Source organism: Callospermophilus lateralis, chromosome 11 (genome assembly GCF_048772815.1).
Source record: "Callospermophilus lateralis isolate mCalLat2 chromosome 11, mCalLat2.hap1, whole genome shotgun sequence".
NCBI lineage: Eukaryota > Metazoa > Chordata > Mammalia > Rodentia > Sciuridae > Callospermophilus > Callospermophilus lateralis.
The window spans coordinates 91214957-91239806 of NC_135315.1; the positions used below are offsets into that span (position 1 = coordinate 91214957).

General features: G+C 49.2%; 2 pseudogenes; both read right to left on the reverse strand.

The window, feature by feature from the left end:
• Positions 1-1999: 1999 nt before the first annotated feature.
• LOC143385853 (uracil-DNA glycosylase pseudogene) lies at positions 2000-2702 on the reverse strand (annotated as a pseudogene).
• Positions 2703-8598: 5896 nt separating this feature from the next.
• Positions 8599-24850, reverse strand: part of LOC143385854 (deubiquitinase OTUD6B-like) — a 45088-nt pseudogene continuing 28836 nt past the window's right edge.

Here is a 24850-nt window from a genome sequence, read left to right on the forward strand (position 1 = left end):
CAAATATTCACACATATTCTTCTTTAACCTGGAATCCTTTACCTGGATTTGTAACTTCAGTTTCAAAATTGCCGGCTGCTGCAGGGCATGATGGTGCATACCTGTCATCCCCCATCCCTGGGGGTGGGGGGCCTGAGGCAGGAGGATTGCCAAATTCAAAGCCAGCCTCAGCAACTTAAGGAGACCCTGTCTTAAAATGAAAAATAAAAAGGACTGTGGGGTGTGGAGATGTGGGGATGTGGTTCTGTGGTTAAGTGCCCCTGGAACAAAAAAAAAAAAAGAAAGAAAGAAAAAAAAAGAAAGTAAAGAAAAGAAATGCCAGATGCTTTGCTACTAGACCAGAGCCGCAGGCACCCCCTGTAGAACTGCATTTTCCTAATTCTCCTTACAAAAATAACTAGGAACAGGAAGCACCTGATAGACATCACTGTTCCTCCAGCTATCTCTTGTCTATAGCCACTGTAACCCATTTACATTGAAAGAATCAAATAGAAATGTGTACTTTAATGTACTTGCCTATTCACATTGTGAATTCTTTTTTTTTTTTTTTTTTTTTTTGCAAAACTTCCATGATATTTTACTACCAAACTTATCAAACTTATGCAGGGTTAACTCTTTAACCCAGCTAACAGCAAAAAAAAAAAAAAAAAAAATCTCCATGGAAATCCAGACCTGTAGAGATTTTCCTTTAAAAAAATATATTATCTGCATATTTTATGAATATGTGAAATTCTCCAATGTTGCATGAAAAAAATTCCATGTGATGCCAATCCATATGAGAAGAATCTGGCAATCTGTCCCCACATGAAAAGAAAAAATAGAACCATCTTCTCCCACAATCAGGAAACTGATCCTTAGCCTGGGGGCCACATTCCTTGAAACTTGCAAAAGGTCCTAGAGCTTCCTCTAGGAAATGGCCTGAAGGCTCCTGCAGAGATGAAGTGGCCTTTTCTAAGCCAAACCACCAAAGACCCTGTAATTTAAAGTCTAACCTATCAGCTAAAGATGCTCACAGAAAGCACCAAAAAGGTGCATCTCTTCCCTCCTGTAAGAGATTGGAGAGAACAAAATATATTTTTTTAATTTGTTCTAATTAGTTGTTCTTGGCAGTAGAATGCATTTTGACACCTCATACATAATTGGAGTATAACTTCTCATTCTCCAGGTAGTTCTACATTTTGTAGAATTAAATCAACATAGGCGCATAGGTGATAATGTGCAATTCATTCTGCTGCCCTTCCTACCCCATACTCCCTCCCCTCCCTTTACTCTCCTCTGTCTAATCCAAAGTACCTCTCTACTATACCCCCCATTGTGAATTAGCATCCACATATCAGAGAAAACATTCAGCCTTGGGTTCTTTAGGATTGGCTAATTCCAATTAGCATGGTGGACTCCAGTTCTACCCACTTACCCGCAAATGCCATAATTTCATTCTTCTTTAAGACTGAATAATATTCCATCGTGTACATACCACCGTTTCTTTATCCATTCATCTGTTGAAGGGCACCTAGGTTGGGAGAACCCGGTATTGGACCTCATCTGTCTTATGACAAGTGTGCTTACTTTAGGCTCTGCCACCTTTGCCACCTTGGGTCTTCATCTCACTGTGCCTAGAGGGTTCAAAGGAAGAAATGGTTGAAGTCTATCTCTGATGTCCCTGGCTGGGCTGTCTGGTTCTCTGCTGCTTTATGGAAGCCCTCTCCCTTATACATGCACTTAAGAATAGAGACATTTTCACCAGGTGTGGTGGCACTCACCTGTAATCCTAGCAGCTCAGGAGGCTGAGGCAGGAGGATCCAGAGTTCAAAGCCAGCCTCAGCAAAAGCAAGGCTCTAAGCACCTCAGTGAGACCCTGTCTCTAAATAAAACACAGAATAGAGCTGAGGATGTGACTCAGTGATTGAGTGCCCCTGGGTTCAATCCCAGCATGCCCCCCCCAAAAAAGAAGGAAATCTTCAGTGACTTCATACCTGACAAATACTTCAACAGCAGCTTCTCAAAACCACCCCTGTAGAAGAAGGGACATCCTCCCCCTCTGTGCAAGGTCACAGCTCCTTCTAGTCATGGGCTTCTTACCAGATTTATGAGCAGCTCATTAGCTTTAGAAAAATGTCTACACCCAAAGAACCCGCTCTACACAGACAGCAGGGATGGATGGGCTGTCTGCTGTACAGGAGGCCGCTTCCTGTCGATGGCACTTCTGAGCAGAAGATCCCCAGAGCAGGAAGACAGGCCTTCAAATTCTGATTCAGCCAAGGCCACACTGCATCAGGAACTGCTCCAGCCCCCTCTTTAGGGGACTTAGGGGCTTGATGGGCCCAGTCAGTGAGCTCAGCATTGAGCAGGAGGACATCCTGATAAACCTCCATGACCCAGATGATCAAAACCTTGTAAGTCTGTAGACAGCTCTTTATAAATATTTTCCAAACTGCGTGGAGGTGGAACAGGTCTCTAGATGCTAAAGCAGAGCCCATGAGCCTGACTGGGTCCATCACAAGGACCTTGACCCAGGATGACAACCTTCACATCTCTCGTGTCACATGTTTGGGTCCATGTGAAGACTTGGTGTGGGGTGGATAAACAGTATAATGTCTTCATTCTTCTGCGACAGATCCCATTGGCTCTATAAATCACGGATTCCCAAACTGTCCGCTGAGGGACTTCTTCCAACTCCCTCCACAGCCTCCGGCATGAGGCATGGTTTATTTCACTTCTCTCTATCCAGCACCCCATCCCTTCCAGGTTGTTTTTTTATTTGTATGTTTGTTTTGTTTTTGTTTTTTTTTTCTTTTTTGGTACCAGGGGTTGAACTCAGGGGCACTCAACCACAGAGCCACATCCCCAGACCTATTTTGTATTCTATATAGAGACAAGGTCTCACTGAGTTATTAGAGGCTGGCTTTGAACTCGTGATCCTCCTGCCTCAGCCTCCAGAGCTGCTGGGGTTACAGGACAGTGCCACCACACCAGACCCCCAGCCTTTTAAAAATAGTTTATTTAGAGACAGGATCTCACTAAGTTGCTTAGGGCCTCACTAAATTGCTTGAAGCTGGCTTTCAACTTGCAATCCTCCTGCCTTGGCCTCTCAAGCCGCTGGGATTACAGGTGTTCACCACTCACCACCACACCTGGCCTCTGTCTGTTTAAAGACAGGATCTCACTATGTTACTGGTCTCAAACTCCTGGTCTCAGGAAATCCTCCCATCTCAGCCTCCTGAGTGGTGAGACTACAGGCATGTGCCACACACCTGGACCATTTAGTTTTTATAACACTTTGATGAGGCCTGTGCCAGTAAGGTCCTCATTGGACACACAGAGACTGGGTGATTTGCCCAAGGTCACACAGGAGGGAGGGGACACCAGGATCCACCCCCAGAGCCAGGCAGGGGCCCAGCTGTGAAGGCTGGAGATGAGGGCCTAGAGGTGACCTCCAGGTTCCAAAGCTCTGCAGTCCCTCATCTCAGGCCATCTCCAATCTGAGCTGAGAGGCAGGGGTAAGCACCCCACCTACAGAAGAGCAGGCCAGCTCAGAAGGGGAAGAACGTGAAGGGGGAAAGGGGAAACCATCCTAACCAGGGTTTGCTGAGACCCTTCTCAGTCCTTCAAAGCTGGCTGCACTTCCAGGGGCTGGAAATCCTCTCCAGGGCTGAGTGCTCCCCACCTGAACCAGCCTCCAGCCCCAGGAAAGCACCTGACTCCCCGTCCCTCCCCTAGACACCCCCCTCCACTTCTCAGGGTCTGTCTCCAGGGGGCTGGGGAGGGAGCGCCCTGACTCTCCTCTCCTTGAGGCAGTTTCAGTTCAGAAATCTCTTCCCTGGATGATAAGAGCCAAGGTCAGACACACTGGGTTCTCAAGGATCCCCAGTGGGAACCGACCCCATCCCACCCAAGCAATTCTCTCAGCCCCAGCAGAGACTGGAATTTAAGGAGCCAAGCCTTGACCCCTCCCACTGCAGGACCCCTGAGTTCTCACCTGGGCACATATTGCCCTGGGACCAGGCCCCCAATCACTGAGTCACACATTCTCACAGTGGAACTTCCGCCCCAGCTATGGATCTGCCACCCCCTCAGGGACATGGAAGGTTCCCCAGTGTGTGTTAGCTGGTGGTGTTTTCTGTTTTGTGAATTATCTATACATATTGGATATCTGCCGGGGTCCTGCCCTAGCTGGTTCCAGGGAATCCTGAAGGATGAGTGATGTAGGCGAAAAGATGAGACAGAAGCTGTTCCGTTGGAGCAATCTCCAGAGAGAGAGCTCTAATGCAGCTTTTTCTGGGTCATCTTTTATTGCAATTTTTCTCATCATTATACATTCAGAATATGTCATTGATTATACAATTTAAAACTTTTGTCAAGACATGACATTTCCTTAAGCATGATTAGGGGTACAAAAAATGTAACATTAATTTACATTTTTTCAGGATATGACCTTTAGTTATTTAATTATTAAAAGTACAAAATCATTAATAAAATGCATCACTAATTTACATTTTTCAGATTTTCCCAAGATTTACTATTTTCCCCAAGATATGCTATTTTCTTATTAACTAATGTCAAACTATGTAACTAGACTCTAAGTCTCCTAACTTGTCATTAATCTTGAAGTTTAAAGTACACCTTTACTTTATTTCTAATCTAAAATTCCCATCTAAAAATGTCCCCTTAAATCTTATAGTTAAAATATCCTAAAATTAACAAATCATTCTCAAAACATATCAGAAACCCATGCAACTAAAAACTTAACGATTTCTAAATCCAAAAATCTAAATAGGATAGTATTTCTAATATTATTCTAAAAATATATCTTAAAAATCTACTTTAATTAATTCCTAAATTTATTCTCATGAAACTGGTTGAGCTGCTTTCTCAAAGAGTTTCTTTGTTTCTCAGTCAAGGTGCACTAGTTCTCATATCTTTATAATCTTTCTCAATAGAAAGTAAGTTCTAAACATCAGTCCACTTTCTGCTAATATTAACTATGCTCATCATAAATCCCTATATAAAGTAAAAAAGGGTTTATAAAAAGAGAAGAATATATCTTTCTATGCTTTAACTTTCCTAAGTGTATAATATAACTATCCTCAATCAAGAATGAGACTACATATGGTGGGCTTTGTAAAATAAACATAATGATCAGGTTTTCTAAGAGGCCGGAAATATGAGCTTGGGTTCTAGTTGATATAATCAATGTGGTGCCTAAAATTCTCGTGACCTTTCAGAGGATGATTGTTGTCCATTATCAGATTCGTCCTCAGTGTACTGAGAGAGAAGAACAGCCTTCTACTTTGTCCTTGATATGCTGAGGGGTAGTAGAATAGCCTTCAAGACATGAACTACCCGTTATGTTCTAGCCATCTGAAATTTAATTTGTTTGGCATTTAACATACTCATGACTCCTGTCAAGAACATGAGCATGAAAATGAAAAGTCCCAATTATATAAAAAGGGGTCTCATGGTTTCGGTTTCCCACCAACCAGTGCGGCTTTGCCAGAATTCATCCTCACTGTGACCCTGTCATGACAGTCAGTGGGGGATCGCCTTCAGCAGATATCCTCTGAGGATACCCCGGGGCATCTCACCTGGCTCCACTGTCCAGATGTCATTCTCTTACCTGGGGTTTCTCTGGCTCTCACATCTACCTGCCCTGTGGATGCTCTGGGAGAGAAACCAAGAGACTCCACCCTCCTCCAAAATCACCTGCAGCCTCTGCCCAAGTGTCACTCAAAGCTGCCTGCAGCGCCACCTCGTGGCTGAAGGCCAAACTGCAGGTGGGGTTTCCTGATAGGAGGCCCTGCACCCTCAGGTCACCTCCATGGAACACACCTGTAATGAGTGCCTACTGCGTGCCACCAGCTCTGGAGCACAAAGACAGAAGCGAACTCACTGTCCTCGAGTGGCCCAGGGGTGGTGGGAAAGAAGCAGAAATCCCGTCAGAGCAGGGTGTGAGGGCTGCTCTGAGGGAAGCAGGTGCCTTCATGAGGAGGAGGCAGCCATGGCTGGAGATGCCCTGTGAAGAGTCAGATTTGTCAACATGGAGCCCAGTAGAGACTCCCAGGCTGGAGACTCTGGAGGACCCAAAGTATTTGAAACCATAAAATGGAATGACATCTGTTCCTTCTGCCACAGTCAATCACCACAGCCTCAGTGTCTGGACATGGCACCAGCTTATTGTCTCCCTGTCCTGGAGGTCAAGATCTGATGTGAAATAAAGTCAGGGGTCTCCAGGTTGTGTTCCCTTCTGGAGACTCTAAGGCAGAATCCATTTCTCGCTCATGAGGTTGTTACTATAATTCTGTTCTTTGCTGTTATAAAACCGAGGTCCTCATTTCCTTGCTGGCTGTAGCTGAGGGCTCTTTATGAAGAACACCCCCATTCAGTGTGGTGTGCTCAAGGCCCAAGCGAATGGGGAGAAGGGTCAAGATCCTTCATGACAAGAGGCATGTGTTCTCCTGGGCATTGGCCTCCCCCAGTCGCTTCTGAGGGAGCCCTACCTTAATCCATGGGATAAGAAATGAGTCCCATCCAGGACAGACTGTGGCAGGGGCCTGAATGATTTTCAAATGTTGAAAGAGGCCAAATTCGAGAGAGCCTATGTCCAAAACACTGAGGTCCAGACAGGCTCCTTGGAACAGGAGGCTGAGAAGAGAGATTTGGGAAGATAGAATTTCAGCAGGTAGAGGTGGGAGTGAGGAACAGGGAGAAGGCAGGCAGAGAGATGTGGGTGAGCACAGAGGAGCTGACCTTGGGCTTGGGACCAGAAGGGCTTCAGGGGGTGAGGGTCAGGAGGAGGCCTGGGGACGGCTGGCTCAAAACTTCCCACAGCTTCGCACATGAGAGCCCACAGCAGCCTCACTAAGGGACGTGGGGGGGCACTGCACACACACTCTCCCCAGGGGCCTTCACCCAAGGCAGGGGGTGTTGGTGTAGATTTCCTAAGACAAACCCTGTGTTGGGGTCAGAGCCAGGAGAAGAGCAGGCTGAGGAGGGCCTGAGGAATGTGGATTCCTTTTTGCACTTGACATGGAGATGAGTTTGCAATAGGCAACAGCTAAGTTCAGGTGAGCTATGGCCCCGTGTCTCCTGTGTATTAGAAACTTCCCCAACACCCCCTACCCATCCCACTCACACAGACACACAGACACAAACAGACACACAGCCTGACACCCAAGGGGGTCCTACACCAGGTCTGTAAGGGACCCAGGGCTCCCCTCATGCATGCTGCCTCCACCGACCCCCCCAGTTCAGCCTGCAGAACCCATCTTGACTCCCTCCTCTGGGCGAGGTCCATGTCTCTTCACTGTCCCACCCCCTGTGCTGGTGTTCCCACAGGACAGACCAGTGACACAGCCGAGGGGGTGAGGATTGCCACCTGCACAGTCAGGGGGGTTTGCATTGGGAAGGCTTCTCAAAAACAGGGGCCAGGGGCCAGGTGAAGCACAGAGGAAGAGCCCTGGCTTGGCTGGCATGAGGGTCCTGAGGGTGGGGGCAGCTTGGGGAGGCGTGACAAGAAGGAACAGGGCCATGTGTGCTCAGGAAGACGGGGACTCTCCAGGGCCACCTGGAGCTGGACTGAACCTGGAGCAGGTGGGCGTCTGTGTGTGTCAGGGTCAGAGCACAGTCTCTCCCAAGTGCCGGCTTCTGCTGCTTCCTCCAATGAAACCATCATCATGACCGTCCTTGGTTAAGGACCTCACTGTAGACACCAAGGGCAAGGCCCCTTCTCTTCCAGATGTCGTTCATCAATTCCTGGGAAAGCAAGACACAGTGTTCCTTGGACAGTGAGGGAGAGAGGGCCCCCGAGGTAGTGGCCTGGATACAACACTCAGTTCTATGAACTGCCTATGGAATCCCCTAAACACACCAGCACAGGTTTGTCAGTGATGGACTTTCTTTGTTAATCATGTTGGTATTACATAAATAGGTCAAGATCAGTGGGAACAGAAATAGTGTATGCCTGATTGGGGAGCCCTAGGCTGGGCAGTGTGACCTAAGGGTGTCCAGGCTGGTCACCACTGCCAGCTCTCACTTTGTCCTTGTCCTGCCAAGACTCCTGCTGCACCAGCTGTGCCTAGTTGATGTCATTGTCCTCGACTTCATGGCCCTCCTGCAATCCTGGACCTGAGTCATCCCAGGTTGCAGCTGGATTCTCCAGGGAAACCTCTACCTGTACCCAGTGCCAGGAATCCAAGGCTGTCCCCTTTACTGTCCTCATCTTCTTCACGAAGCCCTCCTACTGTCAGGAAAATGTAGGAGGAGGGGAGCCCAGGGCCCAAGGGGAGAGGGAGGTTTCTGGGCCCAGGAGGAGAAACACAACCTGCTTCTTCTCTTCTCCATCATCTTCTCATGGATCATCCAAAGGCAGATTCCAGCTGCAAGGATCAAAATCACAGCCATGAAACCCATTCGGACGCCTCCCATGAGGACAGCTGGGTGCTCTCCATGTGAGTCTGTTTCCCTCCCAAGGAGAAAGTGAAACACGTTAAGGCAGAGAGAAGATGAGGATCACAGTGACAAGGGAGACAGAGAGAGGATGGAGAAAGGTTGGAAGGGGCCTGGTGCAGAAGCTGCAGGGGAGGGCGTGGCAGGTCCACTCATTCAAGCAGTGGCCCAGGTCCTTCGTGGAGTAGGGGAGACGGGGATGAGCAAGGTGGGGTCTGTGAACAAGTCATCACAGGAAGAGACAGAAGCTCTCAATCACCAGGTGAAGGATCTCACTGCAATAGAGGTTGACCCATGTCCAAGGTCTCCAGTGAGACCCCCAAGGACATGCACAGTCACCAGTGCCTGGGGAGTGGCAGGAGTTTCACAGATACTCAGTGTGGCGGGAGCGTCCCGCAGGGGAGGGACAGCACAGGAGGCAGGGCTAGGTGGGGAGGCCCGGGAGGCAGCTGCTGAGTCCAGGAGGTTTGCTGGGCCATGTTGAACTTCCTCTGAGACTCCAGGGTGGAGGGGGGGACACATGACCAGGGGTGGTGACTGCACTGACCAGTCAGGCTCCTCCAGCAGCCCCTGGAGGAAGACTGAGGACGGGGTACACACGGGTCCCAGGCATTCGGGTCAGTGAAACACCTACTGGGCGCCAACTGCCCAGAACTGAGCCTGACACCTGGGCTAAGAGTGTCCCACTCAGGGTGGACTCAGACCCAGAAAGGGATCTTTCCACTCAGGGGAGATGGCCGTGGGCAGCTCCTGAAAGAGGCTGCACCTTCAGAGCCGGCAGTGGCTTCACACGTTAGGGATGGTCAGCAAGCAGCTGTGTCCCTGTGTGGATGAGGCCACCATCGGGGGCACAGGACCTTCTAAGCCCTATATCCTACTAAGTAGAGGTTGATCCCAGAGATGACATATACACAAAGGCCACAATCCGATCTGTTTTTCCAAAGATGACTCAGGACACAGGGCATGTGACGGGGTGGGACAGGTCCTGGAAGGCTGCCCCTGGCCCAGGGGGAAGGGCCTGGAGGTGAGGGATGTTTAAAGACAGTTGTGAGCTGGATGCCACCCCACACTTCTGGATTGGAGTGACCAAGGGAAGGCAGTGCTGTTCATAATCACAGCAGCAAAAAAGCCAGGGACCCTCGGGTTCCAGAGCCACCTGAGCCCCCCCTGTGCCCCTCCCTCCCGCAGGTGCACTCACCTGGGCTACAGAGGTCAGTGAGCTGTAAGGTGGCATTTTTCTGGTCCCCTGGGTTGCTGAGGACACAGGTGAGGCTGACATTGGGCTGCCTCAGAGGCAGGCTCAGGGCCAGGGTCCAGGGGTTGGGGGGTCCTGGGGCCCCTGTCGGCTCCCGCTCACTGGGGGGGCCCTGGACCTCCCAGGTTACACTCAGGACCTCTACAGCCTCTCGGGCCCCACAATCCAGAGTGACATTGCACCAGCTGGGCGTGATGGACGCTGACGTGGTCCGGATCTGGGCAAGGGGCACAGGATCTGAGGAAGGAGGGGACAAAAGGAGAGAGCCTCACACATGTCACACATTGTCATCCAGGGTCTCACTGACCAGAGGCAGGAACCCTAGGAGGAAGCTGGGAGCATGTTACAAATAAAGCACAATTTCCCCAGAGCTACATGTTGACAAGTGACAGCAGCCACTTTATTAAGCTCATGTGATCTCACTAGATGAAGCAAGTCTAACTTTTTTTTTTTCCCATGAGAACATGATGGCTGAATCCCAGTTTCAGGGACCATTATTTCTAGAAGATAGGGGTCTTCTGGAAGGGGAGGAAGCGTGGGTCAGAAGAGCTTGTCTTAGGCCAGGGTCCTGTGTCCTGGGTCTTCAGCTGAGACAGTGCCTGGGACTGTACAGCCCGATTGGGGCAGGACACCAGGCCAGCTCTGGGAGGACCAGAAAGCTCAGGTCAAAATAGGAGACATTGTGGGGGATACCGTGGCTGTAACAGAGAGCACAGCTCTGCAGGCAGTTAGAACGTGACCCTGAATGTGTGCTCCTGACTGGGGGAGAAGGGTCAGATCCACAGGCCAGTCTAGAAATCACACAGGACCTGCACCTGCAGTCCACTCTCTGCAGCAGGGACTGACTTATGCAGAGAGTGACTGTGGGGACCCTAGAGTTGGCAAAACAGATCTCCTGGGACGTGCAGCAGCATCACTTCTCCTACCCTATCAAGGCTTGCAGAGCAGGATTTGTGGGGTCTGTGGAAGTGAGGCTGGCCTCTCACTGGCCACTCTCTGCAAGGATTGGAGATGGATACATGTGGATTCCAAATGAGGTAGAACAATCCTGTCCCACTGATGTTCACATCTTTATCCTCAGAACCTGTGAATATGCTAAATTATGAAAAAAAGAGCTGAGCTTTAAATAGGATTATCTGATAGTCCCAGAGTCCTCACAGGGACCCTTAATCGTGGAAGAAGAGTCCGGCATGGTGGTGCACACCCCCAATCCCAGCAGCTCAGGAGGCTGAGACAGAAGGATCTGAAGGAAGATCAAAGCCAGCCTCAGCAACCTGGCATGGTTCAAAGGAAATTAGTGAGACCTTGTCTCAAAAATATGAATCAATAAAAAAGGCTGGGAATGTTGCTCAGTGGTTAAACACCCCGGGATTCAATTCCTGATACCAAAAGCACAACACAAAACCAAAACAACAGGAAGGAAAGGAGCAGTTATGAGGGATGCAAGAGAGACTCCCCCTCCCTTTCTAGTTTAGGCAGAGGAGGGGACCACAAGTCCAGGGAGGCTGGCAACTCTGGAGAGTAGGAAAGGCAGGAAAGGATCCCCTCTAGATCCTGCAGAACAAAATGCAGCCCTGTCCACACTTGGATTTTAGCCAGTGACCACCATGTCTGACCTCCACTTTCAGCATATTGTGGATACACATTTGTGTTGTTTTAAACCATGATTATGCATTGTTAAAACAGCAAAGGAAAACTAATACACAAAAGCAGTAAATTTACTCTTACAAAGAGGAGGAAATGTTACTGCAAAAATGACCAAATTTCCATTTTGTCTTCCAAAACACAGATGTGATCTTTCTCCCTGGTATAAAACCTCAGCTCTACTGTTTGTGATGAATATCTGACGTGTTGGTGCCTGAGGAGAATCCTGCAGCATGTAGTCTCAGAGCCTCCTAGACTCAAAGAAGGAGGCCGGCCCTGGGACTAGGTGAGGCTGTCACTTACCATAAACAGTGAGGTGGAAAACTGCTTTAATTTCTCTTCCCGCCTGAAACATGATCTGGGCCCAGTACTGCCCACTGTCCTGTGAGGTCAAATTGTTAATCTTCAGGGATGACATATTGGGCACCTGGATCCTGTGCTTGTACTTGTCCTGGAGACTGAACCACAGTGGATCTTCCTTCCCATTCTGGAGTCTCAGCATGTATGTAGTATTTAAATAAGACGTGGTGACACCCCAGGAGATCTCCTCTATCTTGGAATCCTCTGGCTCCTGGATCACTTGCAACAAGACTGAACCTCCCCGGATCGCCTTCAGATAAGTGTGGGTTCTAAAACGTTTAATCCCAGAACCATGAGCTCCAGAACTCTTGGCTAAAGTGCTGCAGGCACCTAGGGCATTGGGAAAGAGAACATGGGTATTTCCTCAAGGAGAACAAGTGAAACAGACATTTTCTTCTTAACCAATCCATCCTGCCCCTTTCCTTCATCTAGAGAGGCAGCCTTGTCCAGTGAACTGGACCCATTTCTCAGATCAAGTCCGGTTCTGCTAAAGTGTAACCTTGGGCTGGTGACTTAACTGGACTAGACTGCAGTTTCCTTACCTGACTTAAAGTCAGGGTATGAACTACAGGAGGCCAGGGATTGACAGCTCCCAGCCCATAGTCTGGTGTGTGCTAGATGCGAGCCATGCTAACAGATAGGAGGGGTAGGTACCTCATGTGTCTTCAATTCTCATTTCCCTGCTGATTAGAGATGCTGAGGATTTTTTATAGCTCTGTTGGCTATTCCTTTCTCTCTTTGATCAATACTTGTTCAAATCTTTTGCCCATTTTTTAAATCAAGTTACCTATTTCCTTGCTATCGAGTTAATTAGTTCTTTATCCATTAGGCCTATTGGCCCCATATCAGACGTGTGGTTTGCAAATATTCTCTCCCAAGACATGAGTTGTATCTTCACTCTGTTGTTTCTTTGCTGTGCAGAAGGTTTTTAATTTGATGCAATTCTGTCAGTTTTGCTTTTGGTGTCTGTGCTTTGGGAATCCTAGTCAAGAAATCACCACCCAAGTTCATGTGACTTCTATGTTTTCTTCTAGAGACTTTATAGTTCCAGATCTTATGATTCAGTCTTTCTTCTATTTTGCATTGATTTTTTTTCATATGAGGTGAGTTAGAATTGAATTTCCTTCATTTGCATGTAGCTCTCCCATCTTCCCATATGCATTTACTGAAGACACTGTCCTTTCCCTGTTGTATATTCTTAGCACATTTGTCAAACATCACATCAACTGACTGAAAACACTGGGTTTATTTATGGAATTTCTTCATTTTCCTTTGGTCAATGTGTCTGTTTTTGTGCCAGTTCCCTGCTATTTTAATCACAATAACATTGTATTTTGAAATCAGGGAGTGAGACACTTCCAGTTTTGTTCTTTTTCATTTGTTAGTTGGGGTCCTTCATGCTTTCAAACAAATTTTAGAATTTTTTCTATTTCTGTGAAAAATCATTGGAATTGTGATAAATTTCATTAAATCTATTACAGTTTATTTTGCCCAGGAGCCAAAATGTCACTTCATGAATTCAAAGATATCAAAAGATTTTTTTTAGTATTCATTGGTTTCTTACTTGCTTAAAAGGATAGTCCTCCCTTCAAAAGTATGTTTCTCATATTTTCTAGTTTTCTTCAAGTTCTTTTTGTGGTTTCAATATTTGTGTTTAGGTTTTGATCAACCCAAAATTTAGTTAGTTTCAGCTAGTTTCCACACCTTGATGATATAAAGAGTGTTTACAAGGTTGGACCTAATCTGAGTTAGTCTAGTTTCCCCATCTTCTGGCTGTGTATGCTTGAACAGTTACTGAACCTCTCTGGCTTCAGCTTTCTCATCTATGAAATGGGAGTGATGGTTCTTACATCATTGAATTCTCCTTTGGATTTAAGCAGAAAAGCTTTTGGCACAGTATTCAATAACTGTGCTATTCCCATTTGCTGCAGTTGGTTTCTGTTCTCGCAAATAAAAGGGTCAGGGGTTACTCCAGTGGAACTGGGCTAATTGGGTACACAAAATAACCCCAGAAGAGACACAAATACCTTTTTTATTGGGGTCACGGTGATGGATTCTCTGACCTTAAAGGTCCACAAGAAGAGATAGAGCAAGAGCACGCACTGACCCCTTTTATTGAGGAGAAGCTATTCAAATGAGGCAAGGGGTCAGGTTTCAGGGGGCTGAGTCTATCTTCATGATGTCCATTGTCAGCAGGTTGAGTGACACCTGGGTAGGCCACACCCAAGGGCACAGTAAGAGAAGGGAAGACACACAAGGCATTTCCATGGTAGATTCTACCCTAAACAGGGTAAGGGATTATATTACAAAGCAACAGGTGAGCATAGCTCCACCCATGGGGCTGTAGCAAGACAGACCATGCAGGAGACACTGACCCTCAAACTCAAGAAGGGTGGGGAAAGCTCTGCCACATTTCTGTGACTAAGAGCCTCAGCACCCAGCTGGGTAGTGTGACTCAGTCACGTGTGAGGTTGGTCTCCCACACACTGCTGCTGTTGTTACCATGATGGGCATTACTGGCCCAGCACCCCCGGGTCAGAACCACACATTCCCAGTTCCAGGCTGGTTTCCTTCCTCCCCTCCAGCTGCCCCTCTCGGGGGTCTCCTCCTGAGTACAGGGATGGGATGCAGGAGTCACACATCCTGTGGCTTCAATCTCCTTGGTGCCTGTAGGTGTCAAGGTCCAGCCAGGGCTTTCCTGTTTATAAAAGTCGAGTTTAAAAGGAAATTCACTGTGATACAGGCACCATTACCAAGCCCCACAGGACCCCTGTGCAGCCAGGAGTCAGGTGGGAAGGTGGAGGGGAGGACTCATTACCCATACCTTGAACTAAGATTTTAAATTTTATATTCTTAACTCTGCTTGCCCATCTACCCACATCTTGAGCTGTTCTTTAATACAAAAGTATTACATGTTACACTGAAAACAAGGATCCAAGTTGTGGAGTATTCAAGTGAAAGCAAAGTGTGCCCTTTTCCAAGGTAAGCACTGGAAATGACGTGTGCCCAGAGATACTCCAGCAATGTGAGCCCAGGCATCTATTCATAAAGCCTCTCAACCTTCCCAGTGGTCTGGAGAGGTGTGACATTCATTCTCCCTCTGAATGGGTTGTGACATCCTGTGGTCCCCTCATTAATTAATGAGCAGAAGAGAAGTATCCTTTAGCACTGTGGTCATCCAGCCTAATCAGAGTTACACACTTGTATAAATGTGTAATTTTGGGTTGACATTGGGACATAAAACTGCAGCTTCCCCTTTTCTAAAAACTGTTATGCAAGTTGCTTTTTCAGGACTTGAGACTTAGAGAGCTGAGAGCAACCAAAAGCCTCCAAGGACAAGAAGCTGAGGAACCAGAAGAGGGTCTTGTGGACCTGGGTTAGAAGCCAGGGTGCAGCCACAGCTGCAGGAGGGAGCATGGGGTCAGAGAGACCAGGTAGACCACAAACTACCCAGAGGTTCCCCCAGGCCCAGGGCACCTGGTGTGGACCATGCCACCAAGACTCCCGACTCCAGCCAGCTGGCCTTCTGTTTCTCATCCCTGCCTTAAGTCCCTTCCTGCTCCCTGGGGAGACAGAGTGAGTGTGCCTCCTCTCTCTTTGTCAGGGGAGCCACTGTGAAGTTCTTTCTTCTTGCAAAACCTGGTGCAGTGTTGGTTTCTCTGTGCATGGACAGCAGGCGCTTGCTGGGTGTCAGTACAGTGGGGGTCAGTACATTTAAGGGCTCTATTTAATGCAGTACCCAGAGAAACAGCCTGCTATCCCATGGGGAAACAGCACAATTGGGTGCTCTGACAGCCTGTATTTTAGACCATCCTCAGGGATTTGATGAGTCATTGTGGTCACCACAGTGTCTGTGTCCCCTGCCAGCACTGTAAGAGGGTCCTCCAGGGAAGCCAGTGTTTTGTGCTGAACAGGAACCTCAAGGTCTGGCAGAGGCTCTCATCAGCTGGTCTAAAGGGCACAGCTGGAACGTGGCCTCCTGGGCAAGGTTTGCAGACCACATCTGCACAGGGTGTGAGGAGGGAGAGTCCTTGGGCAGGAGACTGAGGACACCAGCCCTGAGGTCCCCTCAGGAGCAGAGGCAGGAAGACCAGGTCAGGGGAGGAGCTGAGGGGCAGGATTCCTTCCCTCCCTTGGGGGCTGAAATGACCACAGGGACAGCTCAGGGTGTCCTCCCTTAAGGAGTCCTAAACAGGCTCCCCAGCTGTGACTCCCTGTCAGGTCACAGGATAGGACAGGTCAGGACGAGAAAGACAGAGCAGAGGCCTTGCAGTGGCCACAGAAAGCCCTGTGTGAGTGGAAGCCCTGGGTCACCCTGGAGGGGCTTCAGAGGTGAGTTGTCCATGCCCCTCCTGTTACAGAGCAGGGGGTTCCCCAGGGGAGTGGAACAGGAGAGCAGGGGACAGAGTCCTTGGAGTGGCCGAGCACAGCTGAGACTTCTGGCTAGCCCAGGGTTGGACAGCCAGCCTGGCCAGATTCCACTTCCTAGAAGAGGGAACCACAAATACAGAGGAGGGTCAGCCTCAGCCTGTGGGAGGATCTGCCCCTGAGGCCCAATGGTGGGTGACATCAGCAAGACAGAGGAGGGAGACAGAGAGGGGAGGCAGCAGGAGCTCTCTGACCTACAGAAGATGCTCATCCTAAACAAGGAAAAGAGGAGCCATGGAGCACATGGGCTTTACCAGGTAGAGTGTGAACTTCATACTACAAAATTGAAAATGCAACCTTGGGCATAGAACATGGTTCCTCTGTGTGTCGTATCCCTATCTCCACGTTCCCATGCCAGGAGCATTTTCCCTGTCAACTCATACACAAAACTGTCAAACTGCCAAACTTGCTGCCCTTTACACTGTCTCCATGTCTCTCTTGGGCCAATAGTGACCTGGACCCTTCTCCAGCTCCCTGCCAGCAGATGGGGGCAGAATTCATTAAATGCTGTTGCTATCACTTTGGGGGAGCCACCACATGTCCAGGATCACCCCACTGCAGTGTGGAAATTCCAGGAAGCAAGCTGTGCTCAGTTTCTCTTTCTCTTCCACACTTGCCCTTCCAAACCATGTGCAGGAAAGGGCTTGTGATTTGAACTATGATATGGGCAAGTTCTTCACCACCCTCACCATCACTCCTTCATCACCATCTCTCTCCCCCAAGCAAGGCTGAGTGAACAGGGGACAATCCAGAAACCAAAGAAAAATGCAACTGTGGAACTCCAGGCTTCCAGAAAGGATGCAGAACAATTTAGGGGTGAGGCTCCTTCCATGAAGAGCCTCCAACCAACTCCTTGCAAGCTGCTTTGCTTCATTCAGCTGCACAGAGTTCAGGTCCATGGGGCAACCAATTCCAACCTTCCCTGTTTCCATTGACCTTGAGAGTATCACCCTCTTTGGCCTCAGGCTGCAAATCCAATAATTGGGAAAGTCAAGTCCTCCCTTTCCTTCTCCTTCTTCCTCGCCTCCCCTCCTGTTCTTCTCCTTCCTTTTGAAACCTTCCACCCCCACTGCCTCTGAAGAGAGCTGCACATTAACAATCCCCAGTTACACAACGCTGTAGAAATGGGAAGAGTGTGCATTTTGCTGTTGCAAAGTTGAGCTATTTAAAAGGGACCAGTCCTCTACCACTGGCAGCTTGTTTTTCAGTTAATAAGTCCCCTTTCACAAGTGCTCCCTAAACCACCAAGCTCCATGGAATTCCCTGCAAGTTCACTTAGTGGCTGGGATTGATAAAAAATCAGATTGAAAGTCTTCACCAAAAGTCACTTCACTAGATCTTCTTATTTTCTCATTAGTGTTTATTTTATTTCTTCATAGGAGCAAACACAACAGTCCACAATGTCATAAGTGTGACATGATTTTGGCTTACATGACTCAGTCATTAGGTCAGTATTTTCTTCATTTCCTTTTACTTCTCACCCTCTCTTTCTCCCCTGCATGTTTTCTGCACAATTTCCCCTCCTGTAGCCTGTGGGAGCTACACTGTTTTTCCTCACATGCTCAATGTCCCCATAAACCTGTGGGTGTGTAGAGGCTGCTTGTCCTTTTATTTAATAAGGACTTCATGTTGCGTTCCCTGGATCTTGCTGAGGAGGATCCAGGCATCTCCATCATGGAAACTGGAATTCTTCCCAGAACACTGGGGCACTGTTCCTTAGCCTCCATGACATCCCATGCCTGGGAGCCCCAGATACTGCTCAGTTTGCTCAATCTTTCCTAAATTGAAGGCACCTCCTGTTTTTCTAGGTTTTGCCAGGAACAGTGATGAGATAAGCAAGGTTCCCCTGAGGTCTCCGGGGCCGGGGGCATTTCAGGGTGGGGGAAAGGAGTGCAGACCAGAGGAGCCTCCTCCAGCTCAGATACCAGGGTTCTGGTTGGGGCCTCCACAGAAGAGTTACCTGAGACAAGCTGGCTTTGCCTGCATGAGGGGGCTTGCCAACAGATGTCAGAAGAGCTGCAGAGGCCCTGAGGACCCTGGGGGCCCAGGCTTGGGTGCTGCCTCCTCTTTCCTGTGACCCAAGAACAGGCTCTTGGTCTGTCTCCATCCCCCTCCCCAGGCAGCTCCAGCCCCTCCCTGCTGCTGCAGCCCATGTGGCCTCAGCTCCCTGGCTATGGTCCCTCATGCAGCCAGGGCTGCCCAGGCCCAGGGTCCCAGTTCCTCACCACAAAAAGGCCATTTTGCTCTTTCCGTTCATCCTGGGCTCTACCCACACTGCACTGGTGAATTATAACAGTGCGGCTTTCTCTTTTTGTTTCCCAAAGGCATCAGAGCTGAACAGCCCCCCAGGACTGGAGGGTCCCAGCTGTCCCAGACCCCAACTGCCCTCCCTTCCAGGAAACCCAGCTACTCACAGAGAAGGCTAATGACTCCCAGGAGCCTGGTGGTCCAGCAGAGGTGGGGGTCCTGTGAGCTGTGTCACATCCCGGCTGCCTGCCGGCCTCTTCAGCTGGGAAGGCAACATCAGAAAGGGGAACCAGCAAGAGGAAGAGCTTCCCTGCTCTGAGGGCAGAGCCACAGGCCAGTGTTAGGAAGCCACCAGAGTTCACAGAGGCAACCTCACTCAAAGAAATTGCAGAATAACTGTACGAACGACCCGAGCCTGGATGGACAACTGGTCTCTGACATCTGTTGGCAAGTCCCCTCCTGCAGCAAAGTCAGCTTGTCTCAGGTAACTACACCTTCCCACACCCACTGGGTTAACAGCTCTGTCCAGGCATCCCTGATCCCAACACCAGTCGGTGGCCAGCACAGAATCTCCCTCTTACAAGCCTGAGCTAAGCCCTCCTGAGTTCCATGACTTTCCTCTATTCTGTAGAACCTTCACATATTCTTCCCCACCCCAAAGGCACAACTACATGCTACTACCAGAGAATTCACAGGGTACAGAGAGGCAGGGCTTTGGGTATGGCGGGCAAGGGCTCTACCATGCAGCCCCTGGGGTCGTGTTTATAAAAAGAAAAAGGGCAAGGGGGAGGTAACAGCAAAACACCTGCTCCCATCACAGTGGACAAGACAAACACTGGCTGGTGATGTCTTCGCTCACTTCATGCTGTATGTGCCAGGGTAGAATCATGATCAGCAGGGACAAGACACTCCAAGCTGTTCCTTCTCTGATGGAGTCCGTGGTCTCATGACTTCTGCTGGCTTAAAGAGATGCACAGTCCATTCTTTTGCTAGTTTAACTCCCTCTACAGTTTGCAACAGCAAATCAAGGAGCAGGTCTGAGCTCACGACCTCCAGGTCTAGGAATGATCCTGGAGTCACAGCCAGTCCCCAAGACCCATGGCCTCAAGTGCGTCATCTGGAAAATAGTCTATGCCTCGATCCTACTTCTCAGCATTGGCCCAGATAGAGAACATGGAAATGTGACTTTCAAAGGCAGTCCGTAAGTCCCACAGTCAAAACCTTCTCATATGGAGACAGAATCTGGGCAGTTCATCCACTGTTCACATTCAGGGTAATAGGGATCAGTGACACTGTCACTCCCACGTCCCTAAAGCTCTGGTTCAAGGACTTGTTTGGGACTGTTTGATTGTGAAAAGGATTTGTGATGTATGTGGGAAGACAGCCCAGCCATGATGTGCCCCAGGAGGGGGAGTGAGTGAGGGTTCTGAGGAAGTCCAGTCAGGACTCTAGGGGGGGGCCCTAGGGGGCCCAGGGTTGTTGTTTCCTGGAGCAGGAGGAGGGCTAGGGGCCAGGCAGAGGCCAGGTTGCAGGAGAAGCTCTGCTGGTGGTCTTTCCCTGACCTTCCTGCCTGCGGGAAAGAGAAGAGCCACAGCCCAGCTCTGCAAGGGGTGCAGGGGGGCATCCAGCAGCCTGGGGCTGTGCTGGGAGGGCAGCAGACAGCAGGTGCAGAGGACAGTCAGCTGGGCATCACTGTCCTCCCTGTCCTCTTCCCTGTCCCTCTGTAACCTTATTCCTATTTAATGATGAAGACAATTGTGTGTGTGTGTGTTGGTAATTGAGCCCAGGGTCTGTGCATACTTGGCAAGGCCTCTACCCCTGAGCTATACTCCCATCCTCTGATTTGTTGGTTTTGGTAGTGGTCAGCTTTTATTTCTTTCTCTATTTTGTGTACCTATTATAACTTTGCTTCTTTTTGTTTACCAGGAGATTTACATAAAACAGTTATGATGACTGGTTTTAAGGTGAACACAACTTAACTTCAGTCAAATACAGATCTCTATGTTGGTAAAGCTGGCGCCCGGTCTGCTCTTCCAGGAGTTCAGGTCCATGATGCACTGAATGGCACAAACTACCACCTAAGTGGTGCAAACCATCATCTCCAATCCCTGAAATGGCACGAACTGTGACCTCCAACCCCTGGGAGACTCATACACTGTCCTTCCCAGAGTTGGACTCTCGGCCAATAAAAAAGTAACAGCCCACTCCCCTCTGCTCCCCCTCACCCGGACTTGAGCCCATAAATATCAACACTCTGCTCTCATGCATGCTCGCTCTTTCTCTCTGTCTCTCTCTCTTGCTCTCTCTCTCTCTTCTCCCCCCCCTTCTCTTCTGTGACCAGCCTTGGCGGGTCCCTCTATGGTTGTTAGGCTTGTTGACTTTACGGAGCTTTTTCACTGTTCCTACTTCGGTGCCGAAACCAGGACAGGGATCCACATCGCTCAAGGTGGAACCCCGTTTCTAAACTCCCAGCCTGACCGTTCCTGTCACTGTCCACCCCTCTGATCACCTGCCTGCCACCAACCACCAGCCTGCAGGTTGGTGAATCCCCCATCCCATGAGCACCTGACCCAGCTCACCAGGACGAGGGAATTGGCCATTGAGTGTCCAGCAATCCCTCGGGGTGTTTTGGGGGGAACACACCCCACTCAAACCGTCAGGGTTGCAGTGGACCCCAGGCGCTCTGCTAGGACACCCCTGGGAGCCAACCGCCTGGGACGTAGGATAGATTCTCCCTTCCTGACTCCTCCATCTCCCCTCATTCTCAGCTCCCATGGATGGGTTAGTGCGGCTGCCACAGTTCATTTCACCTCTGTTCTGACTGGAACCTCCATTCCAACCGGAAAAAGTTCCCCTATGCCTCTTTTGTTCCAGTCGAAAAACTCTCCTGATGTCAGGTTTCCCACAGCCTCAGCCCTATTTGGGTCTCACAGATCACACTCCCCTGGTGACGATCAGGCAGTGCCCTCTATTTCCCTGGGGCGGTCGGCCATTTTGGGGATGCCCACTTGACCCTCTGTCTGCTCAGGAGCCTCCAGGAAGCTCCCTCCAGCCTGGGTTCTCTCTCTCTCTCTCTCTCTCTCTCTCTCTCTCTCTCTCTCTCTCTCTCTCTTCTCTCTCTCTCTCTCTCTCTCTCTCTCTCTCTCTCTCTCTCTCTCTCTCTCTCTCTGTCTCTCTTTCTCTCTCTCACTCTGACTCCCATTTTTCCCTTCCAGCATGGGAAATTCCTCATCCCTCCTGGCCAATTCTCCCTTGCAGGGCTTCTTAGATAATTTGAAAACCCTGAGCCTGGCTCTGATTCTAAACTGAAAAGGCTCATAAAGTTCTGTCCCCAGGACTGGCCTACACACCCCCTAGACAGCCAAGACGTTTGGCCCATGTGTGGGTCTCTGGATCCCAATTTACTCCAGGATCTTTTTAATTACTGTGAGTGATCACATACGTGGAACTAGATTCCCTATGGGGTGGCTATTTCCTTGCTAGATCTCACCCAATCTGTACCCAATGTGAGTCTCAGCATTACTCCTAGCTCACAAACCTCCTTCCTCCTCCTCTTCTCCACCCTCTACCTCCATGCCTTCTCCCCCTTCTTTCTCTTCTCTACTCTCTGCCTCCACTTTTGACCCAGTTGATGAGCCCCTCCATTCTGCTCTCCCCCGCCCTCAGCCTTGCTTTCCCCACTTCCACACCCTCCCACTTCCCCATCCTCTACATCTATGGCTTCTTCTTCTATGGACGCTCCTCCTCCCCCTCCTCCTCCTCCCTACACTCCCCCACAATCTCCTCCCACTTCCGTTCCTTCACCTCGTCCCTCCACCTCAGTTTAGTCCACCCACCACCTGTTTGCATGCTAATGCAGCACCTAACCCACAAGTCACCACATCTCAAACTTCACATGCTGTGGCCCCCCTTTGAGAGATCGCTGGGCAGGATGGGATTTTTAAGGGTTTATGTTCCTTTTTCTATGCTTGACCTTTCTCAAGTAGAAAAAAAATTGTGATCTTACACTGCAAACTCTGTCTCTTATATTAAAGAGTTTCAATACTTACCCAAGCCTATAGCCCCACCTTTCATGATTTCTATATGATTCTGTCCAATACTCTCCTCCCTGAGGAAAAAAAAAGGGTCTGGGACCAGGCTAGGGCCTATGCAGACCAGGTTCATCAGAGTGATGCCTGCCATCCCCTAGGGGTCCAGGAAGTTCCACACAAAGACCACGTCGGGGTTATAGTGACCCCCAAGACCTGGGATGCAGAGACCACCTTATTCCCTGTCTGATAGCTGGCCTAAATGTGGTGGCACAAAAGGCTATTAACTTTGATAACTCCAGGAAGTCATGCAAGAGAAAAATGAAAACCCCTCAGCCTTCCTAGACTGACTAACAAAGGCTCTCCTTCAGTGCACTAACTTGGACCCTGAATCCCCAGATGGGAGGCAACTTCTTATGACCTATTTTTTCTCACAAAGCTACCCTGACATCCGGGCAAAGCAAAAAAATTAGAGAGGGGACCCTTGACTCCTGAGACCAAGGTGTTGGCCATGGGCTTCAAGGTCTTCCACAACAGAGATGAAAGAGCAAAACGCCAAAAATGCCAGATGTTGGCCCAGGTGTTACAGGGCTCCTTCCAAACTATGAAAAAGGGGAGACAACAACCCCCACAACAAGGACCCCCCCTCCAGGCCCTGCTTTAAGTGTGGTAATGAAGGGCGTGGGGATAAGTCTTGCCCTAACCACAGGGCACCGCCCAGACCATGCCCCAGATGCTGACATCCTGGCCACTGGGGATGGGACTGCCCCAATTCCTGGAGGGGAGCTGAGGTCAGTCACCCCACCAGTGACTTGGTGGGCATAGCAGCTGAGGATTGACGGGGCCCTGGGTCTTCTGTCCCGACCTATTCAATCACCAAGCAGGAACCCAGGGTGGCTCTCTGAGTGGATGGGTGTCCCATAAACTTTTTGGTAGACACCGGGGCCACATTCTGGATTCTGAGAGAGGTTGGGGGAACTACTTATCCCTCCAAATCTCCTATTGTAGGGGGTAGGAGGTCAAACCATCATCCTGTGCAGAACTCCTCCCCTCACTTGCTCCTTATCTGAGTTCTCCTTTTCACACCATTTTTTGGTTATGCCTCAGTGCCCGGTCCCCTGGCTGGGAAGGGATATATAATCCATCTTGAAGGCTTCCATAACCTAACCTTATTGTCCTACCCTACTCATATCTTCATTATGGGTTTACTCCCCAATGAAGAAGAGACTTTACCCCTTTTTTTCTGGTGTGGAGACCCCAAAGAACACACTTTTTGCCTTCTCCTGTAAAATAGTAGATCCATTTGTGTGGGACACTGAAACTCCATCCTCTGCAAATTGCTCCCCCATGGAAGTGCATCTTAAAGACCCTAACCACTTCCCAAACCAGGCTCAATACCCACTGCCAACAACCAGTCTTAAGGGCCTAAAGCCAATCATTCAGAGCTTATTAAGAAACGGATTCCTCTGTCCCACACACTCTCCATTCAATACCCCAATTTTAGCAGTAAAAAATCCTCATGGAACATACCATTTGGCACAGGACTTAAGGTTAATAAATTCTTCAACCAGGCTCATACATCCCCTAGTTCCAAACCCTTATACTATCCTTTCCTCTATTCCTGCAAACTCCACCTGTTTTTCAGTTATTGATCTTAAAGATGCCTTCTTTTCGATCCCACTCTCCATTTCTTCCCAAGACATATTTGCCTTCACCTGAACTGATCCAGAAACTAGACATTCCTGACAGTTAACCTGGACTTTCCTACCCCAGGGGTTTTGAGACAGCCCACATATTTTTGGACAAGTCCTCTTTAGCCCTCGGCCAGCACAGGCTTCATAAATAAAGGTTAGCTATGTGAGAAATTCAAACAGAGTTTGAATTAAAGAGACAGACTCTAATTATCTTTAAACCAGTTTCAGGACAGCTTCTCCTACCTATAGCCTCAAGCTACCTATTAGAGTAGCGAGGTTTCCTGAAGAGGCCAGCGAGAGAGAGAGAACACGCCAGGGAGTGGCCTTTATTGGGGAACAAAAAATTGGGAGGAAAATCCCATTCAATGAAGATTAAGGGGGGCAGTGTCCCAAGGTCAGGGACGATGATTGGGTCTTCGGGGTAGTGGCCAGACATGCCTCCACACAGACAAGCCCTCAGACCTGAGAAGGGTGGGGAAAGCTCTGGACACAAAGATGTGTCTAAGTGCCTCTCGCCCAGGCAGGGTGGTAACTCAAATCACGTGCGAGGATGGCCTCCCACATTCCTTGCTGGAGATCTCAAGGATTTTTTTCCTCTATGCCCAGACTCAACCCTTTTACAATATATTGATGACCTCCTCTCTGTAATCCCTCATCAGAAACCTCTAAGTCTGATACAGCCACCTTCCTGAACATTCTTGATCACTAAAGATATAGGGTTTCTCTGCAAAAGGTGCAGCTGTCTCTCTCTG